This window comes from Colias croceus, chromosome 2 (genome assembly GCF_905220415.1).
Source record: "Colias croceus chromosome 2, ilColCroc2.1".
Taxonomy (NCBI): domain Eukaryota; kingdom Metazoa; phylum Arthropoda; class Insecta; order Lepidoptera; family Pieridae; genus Colias; species Colias croceus.
Window position 1 is genome coordinate 3,596,283 of NC_059538.1, and position 12,388 is coordinate 3,608,670.

Genomic DNA, 12,388 nt, shown 5'->3' on the forward strand with positions numbered 1-12,388 from the left:
TACAGATTAATAACATAACTTCACTTAGAACTTTTTCATATGACGTTGAATGTTTTGTATTCACCTACCTATGCCTATTTCTATTTTTTGTTTAACCATGACTACATTTTATTAATACGTTTAATATACTTATCATTACTTACCTTATTACCAATATTACTCCAGAATACAATGTAATAACATCCTCTTAAAAAATAATGCAAATTCATAAAAATGGAAAGTATTAGAGAAATTGCTTGCAACTAAACTTCAGCTATAAATGGCAACATCATTTTCCACTCCCGTTTATATTTTATTTAATAAGTTCTTCATTATTCAGAAAAATTCAAACTCAATATTTACGAGCAGTGGTGGCTCAGTGGTGAGACCTCGGACTTCGAATGGATAAGTCCGGGGGTTCGAGACCAGGCGAGCGCGCAGGAATTAAATTGATTTTTCAATTTATCTGCGCATGTTGTAACATCACCACTGCTCGAACGGTGAAGGAAAACATCGTGAGGAAACCGACATGTCGAAGAATTAAAAAGTTCGACGACATGTGTCATCCGCCAACACGCACTTGGCCAGCGTGGTGGATTATGGCCTGTACCCTCATAGCCTATGAGTCATAGGAGGCCCGTGTCCCAGCAGTGGGAACGTATATGGGCTGATGATGAATATTTACAATCTAGAACAGATTACTTTATTTTACCCTCGTTGTTTGTCCAGTCTAAATCTTGGATAATCAATCAATAAGTCCAAGCAATCATTGTACCAAAACTCTACATTTGTATCTATAGTCACGGCACGCTATATCGTTCTGAAACCATTTTCCCGCAAACAATATTCCTTAATAGACACAATTACCCAATTTTCTCTAAAATCCATCGCAATCTACGCACCGTAATTATAAGATTACTACATTATATGTATTACTACGGTAACATTACGCCTTACAGAGCTTATATTATGTCGCAGGCAAATTGTACAATTTCGCCGTTTACAAACGGCGCGCGTCGTCAGTTTACGAACGTTAAGCATTTAGTATTATGCTGAGAATTGAGATTTACAAATTTTTGGATGGGTTAGGAGATGAGTTATGTTGGGTTAGTATTATTTCAATTATACAGAAATAGGAGTATCGCCAAGCAACGGAACCCCCGTTGGCTTTCAACTGGCTCATTGTGGAGACGTGAAAAAAAAAGTAAACCATCGATGTATAAAAAAATAAAAGTAAACCTTCTGACGACGCCGTTTGTAAAGAGCGAAATTATACATTTTGCCTGCGACATACAAGGCTAATACAGTATGTCTGTGCCGACGTACATCATTTATGTGAGCGAGTTCTAATTAAGCAACACGCCCATCGTCAGTAAATCACGTGGTTAGATCGTTAGATACAATCAACTTCAGCTTGAATAAACGTGAAGTTTCACAGCAAAAATGCGACCATTAGCGATTTGTGTACTAGCACAGAATTAATGGGTAGTATTAGATATAAAAAAGATTACTCGTATGATATTTTAGACAATATCATACCGAGATAATATGTTTTAAAAATGAAGCTCTGATTACGACACACGTTAATATTTAAAAGCTACTGTAACTTTATAAAAATTATGTTGAACTTATCTAATTTATTTTATCGATTCCTTCTGAAAATGTATGTATAACTAGCTTCCGCCCGCGACTCCGTCCGCGCGGATGTCGGTCTTCGCGTGGATGGTTTATTTCTCCATTTTGAGTAACTCTGACAATGACATCTTATAAATATCTATTGGACCCAAATACGGCTAGGCCTATAATAATACGCAACGTGTGTTCGCGGTTCTACAGAACAACGTCTATGGATAAAACTGAAAAATTAAGATTTATTTTTATCTACGTATTTTTCCAGGATAAAAAGTATCCTATTTTACGCCCAGGATAATAAGGTATAATTATACCAAGTTTCATCGAAATCGAACTGTTAGTTTTCACGTGATGCCTTCACATACAGACAGACAGACAGACAAAAATATTTTTAATCACATATTTGGGTTTGGTATCGATCCAGTAACACCCCCTGCAATTTATTTTTTCAATATTTTGAATGTACAGAATTGACCCTTCTACAGATTTATTATATGTAATAGATTCTGTACATAAATTTATAATGTATGTACCTTATCAATAAATTTAAAAATTTCAACATCCTATTACAACATTAAGCTAGACTGTCTATATAGTCATAACCAATATTAAAGCTCAAACAGCTACAAAAACACTACGTAAGCTGTTGGCAAAAGTTTTAATAAATCGACGACGTGCCACAAAATAAAGAGGCTCGTAAATGACGTCAAGAGGTTTATAAAACTAATTCGGCGTGTTTACGAGGTCGCACAATCTTGCTATTTGAAATCATTATGGCCCAAAAGGATCTTAGTTCACAAATCCATTTCTAGTTTTGTTTTAGGGGTTTGTACACTTATAGTTACTCCGCATAAAGATTTTGAAATTTCAACACTCATTTTTGCATTTTCTAATTTGATATCTACTTTGACAGTTAGAAGTGAGAAAAACTAAGTTATTGTCTTTTTAAAAAGTTTTTAAGTGTAAAATGTATTGTTTAATTCAATATAATACATTATTACATATGTACATATAATACTTAGGTAAAATCTATAACGTCAATATTCAAGACACTTTAAGACATATACTCACAATATAACTACGTGTTATCACTTTTATGAGGTGTAAGATGTTCGTATAAAGTGAAATGATTCCGGTCGAAAATCGGAGCTCTGGGGACGGGAAACTGTAGCTGAAAGCATTCCTCGTAATCGTGAATGAGTGTTAATGATCAATTTTCTCGGTCTAGCTAAATACTTGATATATTTCCTTCTTTATCCGTTTTTCTTGTGGTAGTAGTGTTCTTGTAAATGAAGCTCTGAATATTTTTTATATTGCTACATTTATTAAAGTTTACATTGATGATGATGATTATTGTTATTTCATAATGATTTTTTAATAAATATATGTAGAGAATTAAACATACCTACGTTAAATCTGTATAGTTAGGTAATTTTTCATTTTTTATAGGTAGGTTAAGGTACCTACCTATAAAAAATAAAAGGTAAATAATTATTTTTTCGTTCCAGAAAAAAAACAGCCACGAAATGGTGGTTACTTACCATAAAAACGAATAAACTGTAAATTGATTTCTATACTTGCAACTTCCCTTACCGAACAATCGATACAATATTATTTCGAAATTTATTATGTTAGTAGGCATTTTAAGAACATGCTGAGAAAACAAATCCCTTATGAAGAATGCACGCAAACCTTACGAAACCCTCAAATCAAAAGCTTTTTTAGTAAATCCTCTTGTTTCACTTATCGATCCTTATTCTGTCTGAGCTACGACTTAACTTTTTCCACAGCATAACAAGAAAAATAACAATAGCGGTAGTCAGTTTGTTAATACAATTTATCTGAAATATTTGACACAATGTTCAAATTAAGTTTTTGAGTATTTAACGTACGCTACCCTAATTTGAATTAAAATTATCAATACATCGTAATAATATAATACCTTACAATCGAAAATATAAATAGTCATTCAACAAAAGATATAGTATAACAAATATATTAAGTGCATTAAAACAATATTTATTTATTTTTATTTATTCTTTATTGTACCACAGTCTTATATCACAATATCTAGGTACGCTTTCATTACAAATCGGATCGATGGAGCAGAACCGGAGTGAGAAGGCATCAACAGGTCCGTCGCTATGGCAACCGTCTCAAGCCACTATAGAGAAATTCCTGTAAATTATCTCGTCTTCCAAGTTTTTCTTATTTTTTGAACGCAAACGATTGCGAGTGTGATAAAAGCACCTACTTTATTGGATTTTTTATTCGACGTTACCTTTTAGGAATATTGACAAGGGTTTATTATTGGTCGTCTCGCAGCTGTTTCTTTTAATTAGTGAAAGAAATAATAAAAGTTTACTTTTGCGAATGCTATATATACTTGATTTTAGATGTCGTAATATTGTGTATTTACCTATTCATTAAAATATAAATTAGTTTTTGTGAATAAACTAACCTTCTGTGTATTGAAATAGATATTTAAAAAAAAATTATACCTACATATTTAAAACAGCGTACAAAAAGAAATAAAGTGTGCAGAAACTCTCAACACATGTTATGTTCGAATTTGGTCTAAAAGTTGTTTTCAACAAGTAGGTATTATTGATAAATCAAACAATTAAATAATTAAGAATCCTCTTACAAAAGTTACTGAATACCTAAAAGTAAAGTACTCACATAATTTTAATCAAAACACGAATTAAATTCGCTTTATTGAGAAGCCAAGTATAATCAGGCGGGTCGGCTATTAGCATTGGTTTCTGAGCTATTTAGATAAAGACGTTGCTCAGTGACGCGGGAAAATTAAGAGACGAGGCAAGGGTACTTGGGGAAAAAATTAACGAACTCCACTTGTAATATTGTTAACAAAAGCCAAAATAACGTCTTAATTATTGTAATTTTTTATACTTCAGCGTGATTTGGGAAGATTTTGATGTTCTTTAAAATTATCCCTGCATACTTTTCCTCCTACAGGATGTAAGAAAATATCGTTGTAAAATAATCAAAGATTTAAAAAAAAAATTATATATTAATCGAACAATAAATAGTATGTCCAATATTTAAGTTACTTCATAGAATTATTTGTAGAAACTTCCAGAGAGCTTTCCCTCTATAAAGGGAATACAGTACTCGCTTTTCCAGTAGGACTTAAAGCACACAAATCCATTCTAGATATGTTATCGATTTTCACAATAAGTACGTACCTAACGCTCTAAGGACGATAACAACAATACCTATCAATAATAGAAATCTTTTGTAGGAACTGCCTCAAATTGCGCACTTGAGTGTGTCAAATGATCAGTTCTAAAATAAATATCTCTGTATCTCTTGAATTTTAAAATTTAAGACATTTACATTGAAACACAAAATATTATCTAATTGATCTACTTGTTGATCTAATTGAATAATTGGGATGTGGTGCGTGAGCTGAAGTTAAACAACTTTGATTGGGTATAATCCCATGACAATTACAAATTTTATCCTTAAATAAAATCAAATAGTGTAAATTTGGGAATCAGGCGTTGTGTAAGCCTCGGCAATAAAATGTACACGTTTTTTGTCGAAAGACAAATTAATATCTCTTAATAAAGCATTGTTAAATCGTATCATATAAAGTTATAAAGATAAATTAGCATAATAAAATTCCACGTTAAATTATGTTATTGATGACGAGAGCCTACATGTTAAATGATATTAAAATATATACAGGACATCACATTCGGGACCGTTCAATACAGTACACTCAATCCCCGATACTAATGGGAGTGATTGAACTCTTGATAATATTGTGAAATTCAATTTTTCACCGTGTCAAATTGAATGCATATAAAAGCCGCAGGTCAGTATGGAAATGTATTTTATTGCATATGCAAATACGAGACGTGACTTTATCGCTGGGTTTTATCTGTTTTATGAATCTACTAAATGATACACACGACTTTACGAGCTTGCGAATGTTTTACGTCGGGGCGTGATTTTACTTGAATTTCAATACTTCGATCGCTATTCTACCCCTAAAATATATACGATATTAAAATCTCATCACTTTTAAACAAGACATTTATTTAACAGAACTCAAAATTATAGAGCATCTCTACATATTTTTATAGTATACATTTTTTTAAACTTTTAATTCAGTTTTTATAAAATTGTCTCAACTTTTGTCTTAATCAATGTATTCAAGTACCAAATTCCAAAGAACCTTACTGTAGTGGAAATTTTTTTATGTGAATAATTAGATCAAATTCTCTTATAGTGTTCATTTAATATTGAGGTTTACATTAAATCTTTAAGTATACTAACGAGGGCACATTTTAAAAGAGATAACTGATTTCAGTCTATGGAGCTGGAGTCGTTATTTTTAAGGTACAAAATCAAAATAACATAATTATGCTGTGGAATTAAATACTAAACAATATGAATCCCACCCATATTACAACTATTCAGCTAGTCCTTATAGATATACCCATATCAAAAGCGTTAATTATGTCGCTGTCACCATCAAAGAGAGATCACGCTGCATAGAGATAACCCCGTATTGATGTTTAACATACAACCAATGCATGCAATGTTTGTAGAAGCGGATTACACACACACGTTCGTACAGGGGGGCGTGGCAACAGGTAGCCGACCGATAAACCAACTCCATATATAACAAAACTACGTCTATTTTTCGGACCAGATTGAAAGGATTCAACATTCATGCATTTGCATACCAAAGCTTAACCCGGTTCACACGTATCACGGTCATTGTTTAGGATGTTTTAAGCCTACCCTTTGTGAGGTTAATGTAATTTACCTTCTAAATATAGGTGTAGAATTTAAAGGTTAGAAGTTATTATTACCCTGATCCGAGCTTATTGATATTCCCTCCGTGGCTATGGGTTGTAAGTTTTTTCATTCGTTTTCTCATAGGCTTTTCCTTGTACCAAAATATCTCATTGATCAGAGTTTATATTATTTGCTTGCGTGCACTTCCATTACCCGATTCTCATACTTTTCACATCTATATCTACGTCTATCTTGTTGGCCTAATCTGGCTCAAAATCAGTTTAGCCGATGTATTGAAAACATTAACGTATTTTATTTATTTACACTATTAGTAATTGAAACGCTCTGAACACTGTAAATTGTATGGATATGTAAAATCTATTCAACTGACATATGTATTTATAGTTGTTTTTATTTTGAACTATTCGAAAGAAATTCAAGAAGAACCGTTAAATATAAAACCGTTGATTTTGTAATCATTGAGTTAGATTCGTTTCATAAGGTTCCATTTCCTAGTTAGTCTCTGTAACGAAGTTCAATGAAACGGCGATGTCTAACTTTACCAGTGACAAGTATCCTTTTTTATTCTGTGCAACTGAACTGAACAAGAACTGAATCGTGGACTAGTTACACATTAAACGGAAGCTTATATTCAATATTTCATTGATGTATAATATTAAAATATTAATGATAAAAATAATAAGAGCAAAATATCAGTGCATTTTATAAAAAAAGAATAACAGAATATATATATTATAGCTTGCGATTATCGATTATATCATCACGAAGTTAAGTCCATTGTGTTTTTTTTATTTAATTTTATTGAATTAATGTTAGTAGTGGAGCGCCGTAAGGTTTATACCTCGGAATCCAGGGCCAGTCAATGAATCTTAATATAAACCTTGAAAATATGTTTTTAATAGTATATAGAAAAATGTTAAAAAAAATTTTTTTCGCGTTCTCAATTTTTTAAAAATTATTATAAACAATTATTAATTTTTTGGAGTTTTCATTGATTTATATTAGTCAAAAGTTATATTTTAAAAAGAACAATTACCATTACAAACTTGAAAACTTGATCTTGGATCTGTAGGGACCGCAGATATACCGATGAAGGTCGGGTTGGAGAATAGAGGGGATAACAGCAGCTGTTCGGTATTGTTCATGGCGGGCCCTCACAGGATAGTACACGTTGTAACTTGCTAGACTTAATACGTAGCTGTTGTTTTCGTTCCGAAAAATATTTATTTCAGACTAGATTTCCGCCCGCGCGGCCGCGGCTTCGCCCGCGTTTGCAAAGGAAAACCCGCATAGTTCCCGTTTCCGTGGGATTTCCGGGATAAAAACTATCCTACGTGCTAATCCAAGTTACCCTCTATATGTGTGCTAAATTTCATTGTAATCGGTTCAGTAGTTTTTACGTGAAAGAGTAACAAACATCCATACATCCATACTTACAAACTGTCGCCTTTATAATATATATTAAGATTTTTGTTTATTAAAAATTAATGTTAATAATTACTGAACATTACTGAGTTTTAAAAACTTTGAAAATAGTGGCATAAATTGTAAGTATTTGTTTTTCATTTATATTATGCATATATGCATATAAAAATATAAGTTTGATATGTGAAGACAAAAGTGAATATTGTCGCAATATTTATAAAAGAATTGTAGGCGTGTTAGATATTTTAGTAGCTCAGGGAACTAAATAGGCTAAATATCACGCGGATTGTTACATGCGTTTAAAAACAACGCTAAAACAGACTCAGAGGGAGAAAAAAATTCATCCAGTAATAATGCAAGTAGATGCAGCAATGGAGCAGATTTTCAAATATATTGAAGAAAATAATGATTCGTCAATTTTCACTCGCAGAATTAAAAACAACCTACAATCTATATCAACGAGATCGACGACGACGACAACAATGTACAATGATGTAACAATGTGTTTAGTTAGTGATAATTTTTTTTTTGTAACTTATTTTTTACGATAATCTAATAAATTAACATTGAAGTTACTCTGCACATATAATTTATTACAAATAAAATTAAATTTTTCACTATAAACACTTTTTCCCCCTTCCGCCTCTCATTTTTCAGTAAATTGTTGTTAAAAATTGTTGTAAATCGAGATCGGTCAATTTTTTTTTTTTAACTTTTTTATTTGAGGTTTTAATAATGCAGTCTCATACTTGATATACAGATTCATTGACTGGCCCTGGGTTCCGAGGTTTGACCATTTTTATGCCTTACGGCACTCTACTATAGAGATTTCGTATTATCCGTTTAATAGCTTTGGAACATTCTTCACTATTTTAAATATCTCTTTTCATGAATGGTAAGACAATAGGAAATATTTCATCAATTAAGCTGTCCTTACCACGCGACTAATTACTTTCGACAACCAATAATGTCGGACCATATCAAAGGCATGGTCAATGAGACATGCGTATGGAAACAAAGATATTAATTATGCCTTTTGACAATCAATGGTGAGAATTTCGATCAATTTCCTTTTGTTTCGCTTTCATTTCTGTTTGACACAAAGGCACTTTTAAAAGCACGAACGCGTAGTGTACTTTGAAAGGTAAACCTGCACGTAGGCACAACATTGCTTTGTCGAAGTTTTTACAAGAATTCCATATTCATTTCACCGGCATGTATAAGTTTACAGTTTTTGCCCTCACATTTTCATTTAATATCAATATCGGATGGTAGTTTTGTCTGACTGATAAATTTTTATGTAGATAAAGAAAACGCGCACAGTTACCTTATTTTCTCAATTTAGCCAATATTTACCGCTTTCAATAGGCAGGTAAATATAACATAAAGTTTATTACCGTCTAAGCAGTTTAATAAGAGAGTTGGGACACATTTTGGAGTTTAAACGTTACCGTGTTTAAAACGAAAGCGTTACAAAGCGAAACAATTACACAAACGAAGCGGTCAACTTGCACATGCACGGTTATCTCTGTAACTAATATACCTTTGTCATTTGTAAAGAGCCTCATAAATATACAAACAGAAGCTAATACCTCACATGCAAACGTTACGAGCATACTTAGAACCAGTCCGTAATACGTACTGAAATTCCTCTGAAAGCGGTACATAATGCACTCTTGAACAAAAGCTTTAAATTCCGACATCCTTTTTCGAACGTCGGAGTTCTCCCTAACATATTCTTACAACATCGTCGAGCGTGAAGCAGAATGAAATAGCTAGTCATAAAAGTTTATTGTTTGTTTTATATGCAGTTGAAACACTTGGAACGCAACAGAAAACTATTACTATTACATGCTAACAATATATCATCAAAGTTGAATACTAATACATTGAATACAATCATCATACCTGAATTATTGATTTTGTTGTACTTAAATTGTAATTAATTATCCCAAGGAATGCTCATTTTAATATAATCGGGAACATAATTATTAGCTTATCACTCTATACGTTTTATTATCTACCTACCTAGAATGTTTTAATAAAAAGTCAATCTTTTTTCTTTACTTATTTGTCGTCAAAATCAGACGAAGATTTTAAATACCTTACCCCACAGGAAAAGTATGTATTAAATCTCTTTCTCTTATCTTGTAGGGATTAAAAAGTACGTAAACAATATCGATCTCCATTCAAATTGAAGCTTTTACAGCTTCTCAGTTTCACAGCGTTTGCTCTCAGTACGTCCATTTCCGATTGCTATCAATCGCAATGAAATTTGAATTTTAATTAACGATTCACTTAATTCAACGAAGATTCGGATATGCTTTCAAATTTGGTAAAAGTAGACTGGTTTTGAATGCAGTTCTTCATTAAATTGTTGATAAAAATACAAGGTATGTCGGGTATAAAAAATTGCAATGGTGACTGTAATTATTAGATAAAATCTATAGATAGAGCGAGTCATCTTCAATAAAATTGCCTTCCCCTTGTAATAATTAACTGAATTATATCCGTAAAATCAAGCAGTACATTAAAATTAAATCCAATTGTATATGATGTATAACTTCCGAGACTTCCTAGAAATTAAGAAAGTTTCTTCTGTTATGAACTCTGATTGCTTTGTTCCGTCTAATCGTTAGCGACAAAATTGTATAACAAAACACGATTCAAATTTGTATTTTGTAAAACTTTTCAGTTATATTTCAGAGAATAATGAGATATAACAAACTTAGTAAATGCAAGCATAGTTATGCATTTCCAAGAGACTTTCCAAAATCGAAGGAGTTTCTCAATTCGTATCATAATTATTTTATGTGCGTACTGTATGTGCATCAAATCACACATACAAATTTATCTCTTGATAAATTAGGATGTGTGTACAAGAGTAAAGGATGACCTTTTATAACCGAGAAAAACTTGAACACGAAAAACAAAGCCAAAGAGATACGAAAGTCACGGAAGCACATATAAGCACCACGGAGTAATATTCAGGTTAGTTTTGATGGCAACAACTAATCTCATAACCCGAACTTTGCTAAAAAGCTATCACGAAAAGCAATTCGTTTTAAGCTTGAGGTACAAATTCCAATCATCCCAGAGCCTGACTTGTAATTGGACAGACCGGGAAACTATTAAAAGTCTTCTCGACGGTCCAGGATAAGCGTCCCATTGTATAAGAGAACCTTTCGACTCTTACAGCACTCCAAAGTTTAGGATCAGTAAAATTAGAAGAGGTTTCTGATCAACGCTAAAATATACGTAAAGGTTTTGCAGACGCTACCTACCTAAGCTATAGATTTCTAAGGTAAAATGACCTTTTACGTCATTGACGCAGTGGAGTATGAAAATACAGTATATACCTAGCTTGGAATAGAAACATTGAATGCACACAGAATACCTTTACTTGAATTATTTTAAGGTTTATAATTTGGAAGAAAAAAATATATGAATACAAATGTCAGTGTTTTTAATAAAAAGAAATATGAATATAAATGTCAGCGTTGTGTATATTCCATTTAATTAAATAATACATTGAATTACATGAAGTCATGTAGTGCAGTGAACAAAACGAATAGAGCTTTACAATTTTTAAGCAATATTCTTTCAAGTTCAAGTTTTCCTTTTAATATTTCTCCGTATTTTTGCCCGTAATCACTCACGTGGCAGAGCAAGAAGTTATAGCTGGCATCAATTAAAAAACAAGTCAAACATTGGCGCCGAGTCAATCCAAAAGAACAACAAAAGCTTTCAGCGCTAAGCCCCACCAAATATTACGTTATTAACTTTATTACTGAGTATGCAGCATATCTTATCTACTTCTACGTCGTGTTTATTTAACGTCCTACGTTTTTCATTCTGTCGGTGACGTTGTTAATATACTTTACTGTATTAAATTACTTTCTACTTGACGTTAATGTTAAGTGACTTATCTATACCTGGATGAGGGAATTCTCATGTGTGTAGCAGTAAGGAAATTGCAATATCAAGTGCACATGCTTTTACGCAATATTAAAACCTAGTTTAATTTAGGAAAAGACAAAATAATGTTTTGTTCATGTTTAATTATTTTTTTTATTTCTCAAATACCAAACGTACACTGTCTTTGACGCAATCAATTTTGGATTTCATTCAGAGTTAAACAGATTTGAAGTTTGTGAGATCACGTTGTTGAATCATGTTTCATTTCTCGCTCAAGGCGAAATATGACTCAAAGGATCGCTTTAACCAGTTTACAAACATTAATTAATTGGACATCTCGTTCGAGTTTGTGCATTGCGAGCAAAGAGCTAAATTCCAATAAGTTTCCTTCTATAAATATTTGATTTCGCTTAATAAATTGCAATACCTTTAAGGAGGTACGTAAGTAATAGGAAAATGATAATGGTACTACAAAAAAAGTTATTTCGTTAAGTTAGTCAGTTTTATTTATTTTATTGTATGTATTACACAAAATATAATAGTTACCTACCCATCGTAGGAGACGATGTAAGCTATTTGATAGAGTGAAGTTAAGTTAATATTATATCCTTAAAGCATTTGTAACTTTCTCTAAAAA